Here is a 19,066-nt window from a genome sequence, read left to right as displayed (position 1 = left end):
CGATCTTGCATTACCATCTCGACGACCGCAGACGTGCCTTAATGGCCCCTGCCCAGTCGACGATGTCCTCCTCTCCAGCTGAAGCCTTGAAAAAGATGACAGCTCGGGTCAAATACGAAGGCGTTGCTCTCAACGACCTTGTTCCAGCTCTCTTTGGTCTCGTCGGACCAAATGGAATCACCGTGTTCCAGCCTGTGGGAAAAGAAGTCGCACAGGTGACCTTTAAAGACGCATCCTGCTTCCAGAAGGCCATTGAAGCCGGCATCATGGTCGGAGATAATCAAGTTGAAATCGTTGGTGTAGCTGATCCGATTTCATACATCACGTTGCGAGATGCCCCGAGTTGGTGGGAGCTATCTTTCCTCAAGACCGCTCTTCGATCCTTCTGCGATGTCCTCAGCGAATCCTGGGAAACTTACCAGGAGGGCCCTCTCAAAGACCTCAAGAACGGTACCCGCCGCCTTGAAGTCCGTATGAGGTCCACAATCCCGAACCTGATGACCATCAGTGGTCATCGTGTCCAGATTACATACCGGGGCATTCAGCGAATGTGCTTTTACTGTCGCAAAGACAGTCATCAGGTTCGGGATTGTCCGAAGAAAAAAATCAAGACCCGTACGACTCCAGAGAGCACGAATGATCAAAGGCAGATTCCGGCACCTAAAGGTGCTGACAACCCCGGAGGTTCTACAACCCCACAAGAAGCAGACACGGAAGCTGTCACTGACACCGGTGACAACTTAGAAATTATGGATGAAGAGGAACAAGCAGCAGAAAACTTCATTGAGGGAGAAGATGGCTGGCGCCTCTCTCCACAAGGGCCCCCCCGCAATACTTTGGAATCACCAAAAAAATCTGAGAGCTACGCAACGGTAACGAAAACTCCACCACAGCAAAAACCAGATTCGGAGTTCTCTCCAAATGCAAAACAACCAGACTCAGGAACTCCAATCTACAAACAAAAGTGGATTTGGTGGGAAATGTCCAACCAAGAAATAGAGGACTTTTGCCGTCGTGCACAGGACTTAGTCACCACATCACCAGGAATCCTTAGTTGGCGTACAACCTCATTGCGACAGGCGCACACAGTCTTGCAAAATCGCAAGAGACGCTCGCAGACTTCCCCAACTGGAACACTCGCCAAGAAAGGGAAAAAATAAGCCCCCAATGCAATATGTAATTATGTTTTTAAATTACTTTCTTAGTTTTAAATTCGCTTTTATTGTAAATTTTAACTTTACGATTTTAAAATTTTTTGTGTAAGTTTTAATAGTTAATAGTTTTAAAAAAAAATGTATGCTTAAATTTAGTACTTACCTGATACTTACCGTGGAACCGGGTTACCCTGTATAAACGAAAAGAAATATAGGAAAAATATTTTTAGAACCTATTGTAAAAAACTTACCTGATATACTTACCTTTAAAAAAACTGTACATCTTGAAAACCTGTAAAAATCTGAAAAAATGCTTTAACAATGTTCGCGTTAAGTTAATTAATAATAACCGCGAACATTTGTAACCTTGACAATGAATTTCAAATAAACAAATTCAGTATCTGTTCTTATCAGCTTAATATCTGATACGGGTCCCATCGGGGCCCAAGATATTAAACTTATTTTTGGACGGCGGCGGAGAGGTCGGAGCTTGCTCCACCTCCGCCACGGGTTGGCCTGGTATTGCAGTTCTTCCAGGATCGGCCCACCTCGCTCAATGAATCTAAAATCAAACACCATATATATATATATATATATATATATATATATATATATATTCCTAACGTCATAAGAGGGAAAGTCGTCATTGGCTAGTAGATCATTTTGAAGATTCGGACGGATTTGTTTTGTAAATTTTACCATAATTGTCGTACGTTACCAACGGTATGATTTTTTAAGTCACTTTCGTTACTAACAGGAGACATGATTAGGAGTTAACAGCCGGCCGCTTTTCGACATTCGCGTTGGCAACACGTCTTCCCCTTTAAAAAAATTACCCCCTCCCAAATCATGGTAACTCCGTTCTCGAAACGGACACCATATAAGTTATTTACATCGAGTTACCTAGCGAGGATTGCGTAACTATCGCTGTAGAAATAGGGGACTGTTAAAAGCGGGATGGTTTGGAAAAAACGAGTTTTTGTGTGGCTGATGCCGGGGCGCGTACTACGCGGCAACCACGGTCAATTCGTAGTGCCATATCTCATGACACTTCTCTACAGCTGTTCTGGTAAGCGTGCAGGAGGAAACTCCGTATGATCAAGATCTTACTTTTTCTAATTATCGATTAAGCACGGTTCCATGTTGCCACTTATTTAAAAAAAGACCCAGAGAAAACCGAAGATAAATTATCGCCTTGGCGAACTAGTTAGAAACAGCGTAAAAGAAAATATTTAAAAATACACAAATTTTATTAGAAAGACTCAAATACCCCGTTAATGAAAAAAAAGAGGGAGAGAGGAAGAGATCAGCCACCGGCACGCCGTGTTCCCTGGTGGTCTCCCTCCCTCCCAAGAAATGACCCCACTCGAAGCGGCTTACCGTCGTTGATGGGTCGAGAACCCATGTATTCCGCGTGATATTACCGTTGACGGCTGAAAACGCTCGATGGCCGTCGATCTTTTTGTTTGAAATCAAGAAGTTACCTTCTTTGGTCAGACGTGATGGTTATACACGATGTCATCTCCAACCACGAGCAATCTGCTTAAACATAATTATGAAATTTATGAATGCTCAATCTCACTCTTTTTCTTTTTCAACCACCAAAGCCCCCTTTGCCGGTTATCGCTTCTCGGCCTTTTGGCTAAGATCAAAGTGTAGTATCTGTTCGCTTCACGGCCTTTTGGCTAAGATCAAAGTGTAGTATCTGTTTGCTCCTTTCTTCGAAGCCAAAGGCCGGGAACCGTATTTCCTATAAAAGGGAAAAAGTTATACGTACCTGCTCGCTCGCCTGCCACGCTGCTCCACCAGACGTCGCCACGCCAGTTCCTGATCCTGATCCTGTTCCAGTCCCGGTTCCAATTCCTTAGTTGCCGTTTGCCTCCAACTAGCGGTTCCTGAGTTCCGGTCTCCGCTTCGGCGGTCGCCACCATCGTCGCCATGCCTGCCGTGACGTCGAAGCCGTCCTCTTCGCAGTCCTTGCCGTCGACCTCGAAAAAGGCCACTGCAATAATAAAGTTTGACGGGGTCAATGTTGAAGATTTGGCTGTAGCCCTTTTCGAATACATTGGCCCCAAAAGCATCACAGTTTTCCAGATGATTGGAAAAGCTGAAGCACAAATCACGTTCAAGGATAACTTATGTTACCAGAAAGCCGTTGACACCGGAATTATAATAGGAGATAAACATCTCAACATTGTAGGAGTCGCCGATCCGGTGACGCAAATCACCGTAAAAGATGCTCCCAGCTGGTGGGACCTGCCGTTCCTGAAAACTTCCCTCAGGAACTACTGCGAAGTCGTGTCAGAATCATGGGAAACGTTCCAGAAAGGCCCATTGAAGGACGTCTGTAATGGCAATCGACGTTTGGAAGTCAGGATCAAAAGTCCAATCCCGAACCTGATGACCATCAGTGGACATCGCGTCCAACTCGTATACCAAGGCGTGCAGCGCATGTGCTTCTATTGCCGCAAAGACAGTCATCAGGTTCGGGATTGCCCGAGGAAACGAAACAAGACGCAACCAATTCCAGAGCAAAAGAACATTGCTGATCAGACTCCGGCCACCAATGATCCGGAGAACTCAGAGAACTCGACCCCACCACCTCCATTAGCAGGTGCTGAAGATGGCGCTGAGGAAACTCAAGTCGAGATGGAGGAAAGTCCATCAGAAACCAACGAACCCAAAGAGGGCGATGGCTGGTCCCTGTTGTCTCCAGTACCATCACCAAAGAAAACTGAACAGTCCACCATAGTCAAAGGGTACGCCGACGCCGTTAAGTCTCCTCAGCGTTCGCCGAAATCTGATCCTCCAACACCAAAGGAACCCAAACAAGAAGTGGAAATTTACGCCCGCGATTGGAATTTCGCTATAATGTCAAAACAAGAAATTGAAAACTTCATTCGGCGTGCCAAAGCATTAACATCCAAGGACACCAAAATCATAAACTGGCGAAGCAACACTCTAGCGATGGCTGAGAGAATACTGAAGAACCGTTCTAAACGACCTCATAGCCCTCCTCGTGAGAAAGACCCAAAAAAAGGGAAGAATTAGTACCTCGTTTTGAGCTGTAAATATGTTTTTAATAACTCTTTTAAGTTTTATGTATACTTTTAATTCTTTAATTTTAAGTTTACATTTTTATATGTTTTGGGCCTTTTAATTGGTATTTAGTTATAAATAGGGGACATTTTGTTATCTGGTACGCTGGATCTCTGTAAAAAAAACATATGAATATTTTTTACGTTAAAGTTAAAAAGAAAGGAAAAAATACTTACCTTAGTTTAAAATACAGAAAAATAAAATATAGTTAAAATTAATACTTACCTTGTTAAAACATAGAGAAAAATAGTTAAAAATTATACTTACTTGCTTTGTTAAAAAAATATAGGAAAAATAGGTTAAACCCATACTTACCTTGACGTTTTTTACAAAAAAAACAAACCTGAAAAAAGAAATAACTGTTTTTTGACAATGTTCGCGCTAATTTAAATGCTAATAACGCGACCATTTTTGTAACCATGACAAATGAATTTCAAATAAACAAATTCAGTATCTGTTCCTAGCTATTTCGCTGAAATCTTGGCCGAAAGGCCGTTAAGCGACGTTCACGCTTCTCAGCCTGTTCCTGCGATGCTGACTCACCTGCCGGTATCCTGACGTCACTGTTCCTGTTCCTGCTCTTGAAGTTGCCGCTGCTGTTTCTGGTTCCGCTGCTGTTCCTGAAACCGCTGCTGTTCCTGGTCCTGGTTCTGCTGCTACTTACCTGTCGCTGCTGTTCCGGGTCTCCACGCTGTATCCTGACTTGGCCGATTCCTGTCATTACTACCTGACGCTGTTCCTTCCTGGGACTTGCCTTCACCTGACGACCCCTCTAAAGCCATCATGGCTGCAGAGGTGAAGAAGCGGACCGCCCGACTTGACGTCGACGCTGGCTACGTGGAAGTTGCCCGAACCTTCCACGGGAAACTCGGACCGGACAGCATTGACACTCTTCAATCTGTTGGCAAGAATACCTTTCTACTAACCTTCACGACCCTCGCATATCTGCAGCAAGCTGTCTCTTACGGCGAAATATCAGTTAACAACTCCACATGTAAAGTCACCAGCGTCGAAGACGATGGTGTCTGGCTCACCATTAAGCAACTTCCCTCATGGATTCAATGGGATTCAATCTTGACGACCCTGCGACAATACGGCGAAATTAAGGCACACCGCCTAGACGAATACAAGGAATTAAAAACGGGGACAGATCGGTAAAAATCAAAATGCACAAAACGATACCTAATGTACTTTATTTTGGAAGGAGCAGGGCCCTGGTATATTATACCGGGGTTGCAAAAAAGTGCTTTATTTGTGACCAGGAGGGGCATGTGGCTTCCGCCTGCGAAAAAAAGAGAAACCAGATGGCCGAGAAGACAAAAACCGGAGACGACTTACCCCAAGTTCCTGAAAACCACAGAAGCTCAACACCTATACTTACCACCGCCACCACTCGAGAAGAAGACCTGAAAGAAAAACCATCACGCTCACCTGACATTCTTACCCAATCAAACGACTCCAAAACCTCTGACAGCAGCTTTTTCCTGGCAACACCTTCTCCAAAGCCCGTAGATCCTCCAGTCAAAACCAGCCAATACTCCGATGCCCTGAAAATAGCACCAAAACCCGATGAACCTGAAAATAAACCTGAATCAACAAACAGCGAACCAATAAAGAACACCTCCGACTCCGGTACCATCTCAAAAGAAATCACCGCATCAGCCAGACCTCCATATGATCCCACGACCTGGATACCAGGAACGAAACCGTCTCTAAAACATCTAAACAAACAAGAACTACAGATGCTTATCGAACACATCAAGACAGTACCTTATGGCCAGGACGGTAATGTTAACTGGTCCATAGGCGAATATTTTGCCGAAATTAAACAAGAAATTCAAAACTACCAAAAACGCCCACGCAGTATCACTCCCACCAAAGAAGCCAAAAAAGGGAAATCTTCACGTTGAAGTTTTTATTAATTTTAAACTTAACCTCTGTTTTAATTCTATGAACTAATTAGTTTTATACTTTTTATTTTTATCTATTTATTGACCTGTTTTAATTTAAACTAATTTAAAAAAACAGGAACTATCTGACAGGGTACTGTATTTAATTGAAATTTTTAATAAACAAATTCAGTATCTGTTCTTATCAGCTTAATATCTGATACGGGTCCCATCGGGGCCCAAGATATTAAACTTATTTTTGGACGGCGACGGAGAGGTCGGAGCTTGCTCCACCTCCGCCACGGGTTGGCCTGGTATTGCAGTTCTTCCAGGATCGGCCCACCTCGCTCAATGAATCTAAAATCAAACACCATATATATATATATATATATATATATATTCCTGACGTCATAAGAGGGAAAGTCGTCATTGGCTAGTAGATCATTTTGAAGATTCGGACGGATTTGTTTTGTAATTTTTTACCTTAATTGTCGTACGTTACCAACGGTATGTTTTTTTTAAGTCACTTTCGTTACTAACAGGAGACATGATTAGGAGTTCACAGCCGGCCGCTTTTCGACATTCGCGTTGGCAACACGTCTTCCCCTTAAAAAAAATTACCCCCTCCCAAACCATGGTAACTCCGTTCTCGAAACGGACACCATATAAGTTATTTACATCGAGTTACCTAGCGAGGATTGCGGTACTATCGCTGTAGAAATAGGGGACTGTTAAAAGCGGGATGGTTTGGAAAAAACGAGTTTTTGTGTTGCTGATGCCGGGGCGCGTACTACGCGGCAACCACGGTCAATTCGTAGTGCCATATCTCATGACACTTCTCTACAGCTGTTCTGGTAAGCGTGCAGGAGGAAACTCCGTATGATCAAGATCTTACTTTTTCTAATTATCGATTAAGCACGGTTCCATGTTGCCACTTATTTAAAAAAAGACCCAGAGAAAACCGAAGATAAATTATCGCCTTGGCGAACTAGTAAGAAACAGCGTAAAAGAAAATATTTAAAAATACACAAATTTTATTAGAAAGACTCAAATACCCCGTTAATGAAAAAAAAGAGGGAGAGAGGAAGAGATCAGCCACCGGCACGCCGTTTTCCCTGGTGGTCTCCCTCCCTCCCAAGAAATGACCCCACTCGACGCGGCTTACCGTCGTTGATGGGTCGAGAACCAATGTATTCCGCGGGATATAACCGTTGACGGCTGAAAACGCTCGATGGCCGTCGATCTTTTTGTTTGAAATCAAGAAGTTACCTTCTTTGGTCAGACGTGATGGTTATACACGCTGTCATCTCCAACCACGAGCAATCTGCTTAAACATAATTATGAAATTTATGAATGCTCAATCTCACTCTTTTTCTTTTTCAACCACCAAAGCCCCCTTTGCCGGTTATCGCTTCTCGGCCTTTTGGCTAAGATCAAAGTGTAGTATCTGTTTTCAATAGTGCTATACCGAGATCTTAGTCGGGGGGCGAGAAGTGTTTCTACGCCTTTAAAGGCGAGTGTTCCTGCCTTGCCGCATGAGTTGTTCCAGTACCGATCCATTCTGCTGCTATCCTGACGCTGTTCCTGAAAGTACTTACCTGGTACTTACCTGCCGTTCCTGCTGACGTGCTCCATCGACGCTGCTCCTGCTTGGGGCTTCTCTCACCAGACGACACTCTCCTAGCCTGAAATGGCTACGGAGGAGAAGAAAAGAACGGCTCGGCTGGAAGTCGATGCCGGCTTCCTAGACGTGGCTCAGACCATCTACGACCACCTTGGACCTAAGAGTATAGATACTCTACAACCTATGGGTAAAGAAATTTACTTGATAACGTTTACGACCCTGTCCTTTCTCCAGCAAGCACTCTCCTGCGATGACCTAAAAACGAATGGAAAAAAATGGAAACTTACCTCAATGGATGATGAAGGGATTTGGATTACAGTCAAGAACCTACCAAAGTGGATCCAATGGGATGCAGTTATCAGTACCCTCCGACAGTATGGTAACGTTAAAACCTACCGCTTCGATGAATATCCCCAGCTGAAAGGTGTAAAAAACGGAGACCGTTCGGTCAAAATCATAATGGAAAAATCGATTCCCAACGTTTTGTTTTTCGGGCGTAGCCGCGCATTAGTTTACTATCGAGGCGTAGTAAAAAAATGTTTCTTTTGTGAAGAAGAAGGTCACATGGCTTCATCCTGTGAAAAAAAGAAGTCACCACAAGCAGAAAGACACCCAATTCAGCTTGAGGGCCAGGGTCTGTCTCCGAACCTCGAGCCCGAGAACGTCCAGACGCCATTAGCCGATGACAACCCGACAGCAATATCACAACCGCAGAATGTAGCAGACTCCAGTAAACCTGACCAAGAGGCCGAGGCCGCCAACCTAGAAGAAAATCAAGTAAACCAACCAAGTAAACCACAAATGCTTACCACATCTGACGACTCCAGAGGCTCTGAAGAGAGCTGGACGTTGATGTCACCGGAACCTTCCAACAAGAACGCAGCACCTCCAGTCCAAACCAGCCAATACTCCGATGCCCTGAAAACGCCGCCACAACCTAACGAACCTGAAAATAAACCTGAAGCACCAAACAGTGAACCTAATCATACCGACTCCGAGCCTAGCGACAACGAGACCACTACAACTACCGGGCCCAGGTGGGATCCAACTACCTGGACGAATGTTACGAGACCCGACCTTACAAAACTTACCAGAACGGAGCTTCAAATCCTCCACAAGCGTGTTGCAATGGAACCTTCCTCACATTGCAACCAGATGAATATAAGCCTCGACAGTTTCCAAGAGGAGATTGAAGAGCTCCTCAACAGCTACTCCAAACGTAGAAGAAGCACCACTCCCGTAAAAACATCAAAAAAAGGGAAACCTTCTCGGTAAAATTTAATTTTAAAATTTTAAACTTTAACTATACTTATTTTTATGCGCAACATTGTTTACTCAACCCGTAATGTTTTTTTTTTACGGGTTGAGTAAACAATGTTGCGCATAAAAATAAGTATAGTTAAAGTTTAAAATTTTAAAATTAAATTTTACCGAGAAGGTTTCCCTTTTTTTGATGTTTTTACGGGAGTGGTGCTTCTTCTACGTTTGGAGTAGCTGTTGAGGAGCTCTTCAATCTCCTCTTGGAAACTGTCGAGGCTTATATTCATCTGGTTGCAATGTGAGGAAGGTTCCATTGCAACACGCTTGTGGAGGATTTGAAGCTCCGTTCTGGTAAGTTTTGTAAGGTCGGGTCTCGTAACATTCGTCCAGGTAGTTGGATCCCACCTGGGCCCGGTAGTTGTAGTGGTCTCGTTGTCGCTAGTCTCGGAGTCGGTATGATTAGGTTCACTGTTTGGTGCTTCAGGTTTATTTTCAGGTTCGTTAGGTTGTGGCGGCGTTTTCAGGGCATCGGAGTATTGGCTGGTTTGGACTGGAGGTGCTGCGTTCTTGTTGGAAGGTTCCGGTGACATCAACGTCCAGCTCTCTTCAGAGCCTCTGGAGTCGTCAGATGTGGTAAGCATTTGTGGTTTACTTGGTTGGTTTACTTGATTTTCTTCTAGGTTGGCGGCCTCGGCCTCTTGGTCAGGTTTACTGGAGTCGGCTACATTCTGCGGTTGTGATATTGCTGTCGGGTTGTCATCGGCTAATGGCGTCTGGACGTTCTCGGGCTCGAGGTTCGGAGACAGACCCTGGCCCTCAAGCTGAATTGGGTGTCTTTCTGCTTGTGGTGACTTCTTTTTTTCACAGGATGAAGCCATGTGACCTTCTTCTTCACAAAAGAAATATTTTTTTACTACGCCTCGATAGTAAACTAATGCGCGGCTACGCCCGAAAAACAAAACGTTGGGAATCGATTTTTCCATTATGATTTTGACCGAACGGTCTCCGTTTTTTACACCTTTCAGCTGGGGATATTCATCGAAGCGGTAGGTTTTAACGTTACCATACTGTCGGAGGGTACTGATAACTGCATCCCATTGGATCCACTTTGGTAGGTTCTTGACTGTAATCCAAATCCCTTCATCATCCATTGAGGTAAGTTTCCATTTTTTTCCATTCGTTTTTAGGTCATCGCAGGAGAGTGCTTGCTGGAGAAAGGCCAGGGTCGTAAACGTTATCAAGTAAATTTCTTTACCCATAGGTTGTAGAGTATCTATACTCTTAGGTCCAAGGTGGTCGTAAATGGTCTGAGCCACGTCTAGGAAGCCGGCATCGACTTCCAGCCGAGCCGTTCTTTTCTTCTCCTCCGTAGCCATTTCAGGCTAGGAGAGTGTCGTCTGGTGAGAGAAGCCCCAAGCAGGAGCAGCGTCGATGGAGCACGTCAGCAGGAACGGCAGGTAAGTACCAGGTAAGTACTTTCAGGAACAGCGTCAGGATAGCAGCAGAATGGATCGGTACTGGAACAACTCATGCGGCAAGGCAGGAACACTCGCCTTTAAAGGCGTAGAAACACTTCTCGCCCCCCGACTAAGATCTCGGTATAGCACTATTGAAAACAGATATATATATATATATATGGTGTTTGATTTTAGATTCATTGAGCGAGGTGGGCCGATCCTGGAAGAACTGCAATACCAGGCCAACCCGTGGCGGAGGTGGAGCAAGCTCCGACCTCTCCGCCGCCGTCCAAAAATAAGTTTAATATCTTGGGCCCCGATGGGACCCGTATCAGATATTAAGCTGATAAGAACAGATACTGAATTTGTTTATTAAGCTGATAAGTAATTTTTTACCTTAATTGTCGTACGTTACCAACGGTATGTTTTTTTTAAGTCACTTTCGTTACTAACAGGAGACATGATTAGGAGTTCACAGCCGGCCGCTTTTCGGCATTCGCGTTGGCAACACGTCTTCCCCTTTAAAAAAATTACCCCCTCCCAAACCATGGTAACTCCGTTCTCGAAACGGACACCATATAAGTTATTTACATCGAGTTACCTAGCGAGGATTGCGGTACTATCGCTGTAGAAATAGGGGACTGTTAAAAGCGGGATGGTTTGGAAAAAACGAGTTTTTGTGTTGCTGATGCCGGGGCGCGTACTACGCGGCAACCACGGTCAATTCGTAGTGCCATATCTCATGACACTTCTCTACAGCTGTTCTGGTAAGCGTGCAGGAGGAAACTCCGTATGATCAAGATCTTACTTTTTCTAATTATCGATTAAGCACGGTTCCATGTTGCCACTTATTTAAAAAAAGACCCAGAGAAAACCGAAGATAAATTATCGCCTTGGCGAACTAGTAAGAAACAGCGTAAAAGAAAATATTTAAAAATACACAAATTTTATTAGAAAGACTCAAATACCCCGTTAATGAAAAAAAGAGGGAGAGAGGAAGAGATCAGCCACTGGCACGCCGTGTTCCCTGGTGGTCTCCCTCCCTCCCAAGAAATGACCCCACTCGACGCGGCTTACCGTCGTTGATGGGTCGAGAACCAATGTATTCCGCGTGATATTACCGTTGACGGCTGAAAACGCTCGATGGCCGTCGATCTTTTTGTTTGAAATCAAGAAGTTACCTTCTTTGGTCAGACGTGATGGTTATACACGCTGTCATCTCCAACCACGAGCAATCTGCTTAAACATAATTATGAAATTTATGAATGCTCAATCTCACTCTTTTTCTTTTTCAACCACCAAAGCCCACTTTGCCGGTTATCGCTTCTCGGCCTTTTGGCTAAGATCAAAGTGTAGTATCTGTTCTTATCCGCGGAGAGAACAGACGTGCGTCCGCATCGCTCCGTCGACGCGGTATTCTCTCTCTCGTCTCGCGCGTTGCTGCCTTTTTCAAGGCGGCTGCCGCGTCTGGTCTACCGGAGCCGGCTGCTAAGCCTAGTTACGCGTGTTTCATTGTTTTGCATTACGGGGGTATTGGTGTTTCTAATTTGTAACCCCTTTGGGGGAGTTATAATTTTTGTCGTAGCTGTTGGCCATTATTATGGCGACAGCGGAGAAGGCGCGTACAGTACGTGTGGTGGCCGATAAGGCCACTCAGTACGTGGATGTAGCGCGGGCGATCTACGCCCAAGCCGGGACCCGCTCACTGGATACTCTCCAGCCTGTCGGAAACGGTGTTTTTCTTGTTACCTTCGTCAAGAAGGAAACGTGCGACCAGTTTCTGGAAAGTAACTGCCTGTCAGTAAACGGAAAGGATTTTGAAATTCAAGAGGTTGATAGCAACACTAGATGGATCACCATCAAGAATGTGCCAAAGTGGGTACAGCCGGAAACGGTATGTACCGCCCTTAAAGAGTACGGGGAAGTTAAATCCCACGAACTTGAAAAATATAAAGAGCCTGAATTCGCGCATGTAAGAAATGGCAATAGGCGTGTAAAGATAAAAATGGTCAAGCCGGTCCCTAACATCTGGACCTTTAACCGCCAAAATTATCTCGTGACGTATTCCGGGGTGACCCAATTGTGCTTCGGCTGTAAAAAGGCCGGACACAACAGAGCCAACTGCCCAGAAAAGAGGAGAAAGGAGCCCCGCGAAAACAAGGAGAGCAACGGCGCCGCGAAAGGTGCTCCCGAGGCAGAGACCGTCGTCAAGTCGGCGGCCCCTCCCGAATCGGTCCCGGAGTCTCGAGGCGATATCGAGGACGAAGGGGTTTCCCGAAACGGCGCCATTTTCGAAGCGCCCGTCAATCAAACGCTCATCGAGGCAGACAAACAAGACGCGGCGATCAAGCTGTTCGACGACATCATGGCGGAAACGCTTAACACCAGCTATGCGGCCGCTCTATTGAACCCGATGAAACCCAATTTTTACTTACCTTCGACACCAGTTCCCACATACAGCAACTACACTCCTCTGAAAAGAACAACCAGGTCACCGAAGTCTGTCTCCCCGACAACTCCTTCGAAGAAACGCCGCAACAAGTCCGTCTCGGAGGGTGACAACGACGTTACGCCCACCAACGATCCACTGCGTAAAAAGACAACATCTTGTAGCTACTCGGATAGCGGTTCGGACCACGAAGTCAGATTTTAAGGTACTGTTTCCTCCTTGTTTTTTCCCCTAGTCATGTTTCTTTCTTTAGTATTATTAGTTTTTTTAATTTTAAATTTAATGACCCCTTGCAATCTAAACTTCTGTACTTTTAACGGTAACGGCTTGAGAACCAGACTCAAGACTGTGGACACCGCCGCTTTCGTCGGCGCCCACGGTCTTGACTTTGTCTTCCTCCAAGAGACCCATTGGTCAATTAACGATAACTGGCACGCGCTCCGATCGCTCTTCGCCGGTTACAAGATTTTCTTTTCGAGCGCCGCTTCGCCTTCAAGTTGCGGGTCGGCCATTTTGGTGCGCGACGTATTCGCGTCTTCTGTCACCGGTTTCCGGTGCGACAACGAAGGCCGCGTCGTCAGTTTGAACATTCGCATTCAAGACCAGCTTTTCCGCCTCGTATCGGTCTACGCTCCCTGTCGGCCGGTACAAAGGCGCGCGTTTTTCGCAAACCTCCCGGATTTCTTCGGTGGTAAATTTGACCGCCTCGTACTCGGTGGTGACTTTAATTGTGTCCTCGACCCAAATTTGGATCGCGACGTCCTTTCCGTCGGTCCTCCGGATCTCAGTGCCTCTGCGTTAGCTTCCGTCCTAACAGACTGGAACCTCCACGACGCCTGGCGTCATCTCCATCCGACCACCAGGGTCTACTCTTGGCATTCGACTCGGGCCAATTCACGTCTGGACACCTTTTTCGTGCCCAACAGCGAGGACGTTGTTACGCAATGCGCCGATATTTTGCCGTTACGGCATATTTCGGATCACGACGCTGTTCTTATGTCCATCCGTGTTTCACCACCGCGCCTGCGCGGTCCGAGTGTCTGGCGACTTAACACCGCCTTGTTGACAGACGAAGACCGTGAATCTCATAAAATCGAACTACGACGTATTCTAGCCAAAGTCGATTCTGCTCTCGCGTGGGAAGCTGCAAAGATAGATTGCGCGCGCTATTTCCGTCAAGTTGGGAAAAAACGCGCGGCGAAACACCGTCAGGAAATCGCTTTCCTCAGATGGGCGCTCCAGAAGGTTTCAAGAGTGAGACCGGAAACGACCGAAACTGTCGCGGCTAAAGAGGAGATTACGTCTCTTCTCCGCGCCGAATACCGAAGGCAGTTTCGCGATAAACAAGATCACTCGCTCGCGACTGTTCTCGATGACGAAGAGTCGTTCTCGGCTTCCTTTTACCGACGCATGAAATCTTTGAAACCACGCGTTGATATTCGACAAGTAAACACCGCCGCTGGCATTTCGACAGATGACACGGTAATTCACGACTCTTTTGTCGATTTCTATCGACATCTCTACAGTCGCGACCAAACTCCGAACCCGGAACAGTTCTTCGCTACTTATTGCGAACAAATGCCACTTCTATCGGACTTAGACCGTGATTTCTTAGAACTGCCTATTTCCGACGACGACGTAAATCACGCTTTGCGTCGCCTTAAATCTGGGAAGTCTCCCGGACCAGACGGTCTGCCTGCAGAATTTTATCGATTCATGTGGCCAGATCTGAAACCCATTTTGCTCAGTCTTTTCAACGATCTCTTGAACGACGCGCCATTTCCGGATTCCTTCCGCGAGGGCAAAGTCGTCCTGCTGTGCAATGACCCCGATAACAAAGCTTCTCCGTCGGCGTGGCGTCCGATAACTGTCATTAACACGGACAGAAAACTGTTCGCGTCAATCCTAGATTCGCGATCGTCAAAAGTAACCGCTTCCATCATTGGCCCTAATCAGACGTGCGGGGTTAGGGGCCGCCAGCCTCTATATAATCTAGTAATGATTCGTGACATTTTGCGGGATTATTCGGAGCGTGACGCTTCCGGCTTCCTGTTCACGTTGGACTTCGAAAAAGCTTTCGACCGAGTGTCTCACCAGTATCTCTGGGAAACTCTCGCTCGTTTCGGTTTCGGTCGACAATTCGTCGCCACTCTGAAAAACATGTATACACAAAACACCAGTACATTGACAATAAATTCTCACCCGTCAGCTCCCTTCGAGATCAACAGGGGCGTCCGACAGGGTTGTCCCCTGTCTCCAAGTTTATTTTGCATCGCGCTAGAGCCGTTTCTCTTCGCGGTGAGTCACTGTCCGATGATTCGCGGTCTTCATTGTCCGGGAATCCCGGCCTCTGAGCGTGAAGTTTACGCCGCTCACGCCGACGACGCTAACCTCTTGCTCGAGAACATCTCGTCCGTCCGAGTTGCGCTAGGAGTGCTCGACGAGTTCTGCACGGTTTCTGGTAGCAAGTTTAACGCCGCCAAAACTCAACTCGCTCGAGTAGGAAATATGCTCCTAGAACAAGTCCCGACGCAATTACCTGTGAAGGAGACCAACGAACCCGTCAAAATCTTGGGAATCCTGTTCACTCCCGAAGGAGTCGCTGTAGCCAACGAAGCCAATTTCGTCGCTAAATTCCACCAGTCACTCGACTCGTGGACCAATAACGAATTCTGTTTTCGCACGCGAATTCAGCTTATCAAACAAATAGCGCTTCCAAAATTGACTTATCCCGTCCCTCTTATCGAGTATTCGGACGCCGCGATCACAAATGTCAACAAAGGCATTTTCTCCTTCGTGTGGGGAGACAAGCAAGAGTTGATTGCCCGCTCGACACTTACTCTTCCTCGTCAGGAAGGCGGTCTCGGAGTCCCCTTAATCGCGAGTGAATTCCGAAGTCTCGCCTTTACGCGTTACGCTTCGTGCCTCTCTGCCTGCGACCATCCGGTTCGGGCCTCCGTCGCCCACCACTTGTCCACCACCTCCAAAACGATCTTCAACGTACCCTGGGACGTGTCTGTGAGCCACGCTTCCGACGTCCATCCGCTCTATGTTTCCATAAAAGAAACGGCGTCTCTAATCTTATCCGAAAAGCCAGACGCTGATCTTCTAAAGATCAGTAATAAAAGCGTCAAGGAAATTATTAGACCGACCAGTCAAGCCCGAATTCTCAAAATCCATCCCCATGTTCAGTGGGAAGTCGCTTTTCGCCGTCTCAACTCTAACGCTATTACCGGGCCGCGTCGGGATTTCGCCTTCAAGGTATTTCATGACGTGGTTCCGGCCAGAGACGTCCTCTACGACCGTAGCATGTGCACGACGCGGTCATGTCCTTTCTGCCCGAAGAATGAGACATTGCACCATCTTTTATACGACTGTGAAAATCCGAAGCTATTACGCAACCGCGTGCGCGATTTCCTCGGCGTTAAATTCATTTCGTGGGAGGCAACGCGCTACTTCACACCTCTACCAGTCCCGCTCTCTTTAGTTTACGTCACACTTGCTCTGTTAGCCGAAGTCAACTTCCAAGTGTGGAAGTCAAGAAATCGGCTTGTATTCGAAAACAAGCGAGATACCGCTTTCGTGGTCCTCGAACGCGTTCGGCTCCATCTGGTGGCGAGAGCTCGCGCTGACAAAATAAGACTGACTCCGGACAAATTCCAAGAATACTGGTGTCATCCTGATAAACCATTTGTTCAAGTGGTAAATAATAATATAAAACTTTTGTTTTAATATTGAGTGGAAAAAAGTTCCTGACAACCAAATAATGGTTTAGTTCCTAAAATCATCTAGTAAAAACGAAAATGTTATTTTAAAGGAATAACACCAACCTACCTGAAACGCAAAGCTTGCTATAGCAACTTTAATTATTTGAATTTATTCGCAGCAAACCTTACCATTAGAATACTTACCTAGAAATTTAAAATTAAAATTGGAATACTCACGTTCCTAGAATTTTAAATTTAAATTTAAAATGCTTACGTCCCTAGAAATTTAAAATCTAAATTAGAAAACTTACTTACCTGGAAATGTAAAAGTATCTTAATACTTAAACACCTGGAAATTTAAAAGTGACTTAATACTTACGTACCTGGAACTGTAAAATTAAAATTAGACATCTTACTTACCTGTAAATTTAAAAGTAACTTCATACTTACGTGCCTGGAATTTAAAATTGTAATTGGAAAACTAACTTACCTAGAAATCTAAAAGTAACTTAATACCTACGTACCTGGAAATTTAAAAGTAACTCAATACTTACGTCCCTGGAAATTTAAACGTAACCTAATTTTTGGCAATTTAAAACTAGACTTTGTACAACTCTTGCTTATTAACGTTTCGCGAATTTTTAATTTGGATTATTTCAATAATTTATAATGTGATTCCGTGTAGAATAATTTGTAAATATGCTTTTCTTAATAAACAAATTTAAGTATCTGTTTCTAATATCAGTTCTATACGGAGATCTTACTCGGGGGGCGAGAAGTGTTTTTACGCCTTTTAGGCGAGTTTGCCTGCTCTCCGCTACGCTGAATCGTCAGTCGCTGCCATTCCTGTCACCAGCCCAATCCGTGTTCGAACGTGTGTTCCAGTGTTCCAGTTGCCGCTTGCCTCTTTCCAGCGGCTCCTGAGTTCCGGTCTCCACCTCGGCGGTCGCCACCAACGTTGCCATGGCTCCGGTCCAGTCAACGATGTCCTCCCCACCAGCTGCTGTAATGAAAAAAACAACAGCTAGGATCAAGTTTGAAGGCGTTGCTATCAACGATCTTGCTCAAGCTCTCTTTGACCTCGTTGGTACTCATGGGATCACCGTGTTCCAGCCTATGGGAAAAGCCGTAGCCCAGGTTACCTTCACAGACGCTGCCTGTTACCAGAAAGCTATCGACGCCGGTCTTATGGTTGGAGAAACTCACGTTTCGATCATTGGTGTTGCCGATCCAGTTTCATTTATTACGCTGAGAGAGGCTCCGAGCTGGTGGGAGCTCTCTTTTATCAAAGCCGCTCTTCGATCGTATTGCGATGTTCTCTCGGAGTCCTGGGAAACCCACCAGGAGGGTCCATTCAAGGACCTGAGAAATGGAACTCGTCGCCTTGAGGTCCGGATGAAGAACACGATCCCGAACCTGATGACCATTAGCGGCCATCGCATCCAGATTACTTACCAGGGTATACAGCGTATGTGCTTCTACTGTAGGAAGGACAGTCATCAGGTTCGGGATTGCCCGAAGAAGAAAAAAAAGGCGCTGAAAACTCAAGAGAACACCGACAGTCAAGAACGGATTCCGACACATAAGGAACCCGAGGGCTCCGGCAGCCCGACCTCACCACCACCACTAGCTGGCGCTGAAGCCGGCGATGGGGATAGCCAGGTTGTAATGGACGAGGGTACGTCGAACACCGACAAGCCGAAGGAGGGTGAGGACGGCTGGTACTTGTCGTCGCCAGATTCATCTCCAAACACGTCTAAAGTAATCCCCAAGGGTTACGCCGACGCATTAAAGTCTCCGGGTCGCCTAGATACATCTGTGCCGGAACCCGAGATTTACAACCGCGGTTGGTCCTGGGTTGAAATGTCAAATGCAGAAATTGAAGATTTCATTCGGCGTGCCAAAGCACTAAAAACCACGGATCCACGTGTCATGGAATGGCGGGATGACTGTCTAGTGAAAGCCGAGAGTACCCTTCGGAATCGTGCCAAACGCCGTCATAGTCCTCCTCGTGAAAAGGACCCCAAGAAAGGGAAAAAATAAGACCATGTTCCGAGTTGTAAATATGTTTTTAATAACTCTTTTTAAGTTTATATATACTTTTAATTTTACTATTTTAAGTATTCGTTTTTTATATGATTTGGGTTTTTAATTGCGTGTGTTATAAAAAAAAAAAAAGGGGGAACGAATTTGACATGTAAAAATATATCTGTATTTTTACGTTAAAGTTAAAAAGAAAGAATATTGATACAAAATATACTTACCTGTTTAAAATATAGTTAAAATTACACTTACCTGTTTAAAATATAGTTAAAATTATACTTACCTGTTAAAAAGTATAGTTAAAATTATACTTACCTATTTAGAATATAGAGGAAAATACTTACCCTGTTAAAATATAGCGAAAAATTATACTCACTGTTAAAA

General features: G+C 45.5%; 2 non-coding genes and 4 pseudogenes across 2 annotated transcripts; 5 read left to right on the top strand and 1 right to left on the bottom strand.

Annotated features, from left to right (window-relative positions):
• Positions 1-1,527: 1,527 nt before the first annotated feature.
• On the top strand, positions 1,528-1,707 carry LOC149930978 (U2 spliceosomal RNA; annotated as a pseudogene).
• Positions 1,708-2,776: 1,069 nt separating this feature from the next.
• On the top strand, positions 2,777-2,864 carry LOC149930977 (U2 spliceosomal RNA; annotated as a pseudogene).
• A 3,439-nt stretch (positions 2,865-6,303) lies between these two features.
• LOC149930976 (U2 spliceosomal RNA) lies at positions 6,304-6,490 on the top strand. Its single transcript, XR_016476509.1, has one exon. It is a non-coding gene; the product is annotated as a U2 spliceosomal RNA (small nuclear RNA).
• Positions 6,491-7,549: 1,059 nt separating this feature from the next.
• LOC149930975 (U2 spliceosomal RNA) lies at positions 7,550-7,717 on the top strand (annotated as a pseudogene).
• Positions 7,718-10,687: 2,970 nt separating this feature from the next.
• LOC149930974 (U2 spliceosomal RNA) lies at positions 10,688-10,872 on the bottom strand. The gene has a single exon (XR_016476461.1). It is a non-coding gene; the product is annotated as a U2 spliceosomal RNA (small nuclear RNA).
• A 930-nt stretch (positions 10,873-11,802) lies between these two features.
• On the top strand, positions 11,803-12,021 carry LOC149930973 (U2 spliceosomal RNA; annotated as a pseudogene).
• The last annotated feature ends 7,045 nt before the right edge of the window (positions 12,022-19,066 follow it).

This window comes from Leiobunum rupestre, chromosome 9, assembly GCF_980474605.1.
Source record: "Leiobunum rupestre chromosome 9, qqLeiRupe1.1.hap1, whole genome shotgun sequence".
Taxonomy (NCBI): Eukaryota; Metazoa; Arthropoda; class Arachnida; order Opiliones; family Sclerosomatidae; genus Leiobunum; species Leiobunum rupestre.
This window is presented reverse-complemented; position numbering and strand designations above follow the sequence as displayed.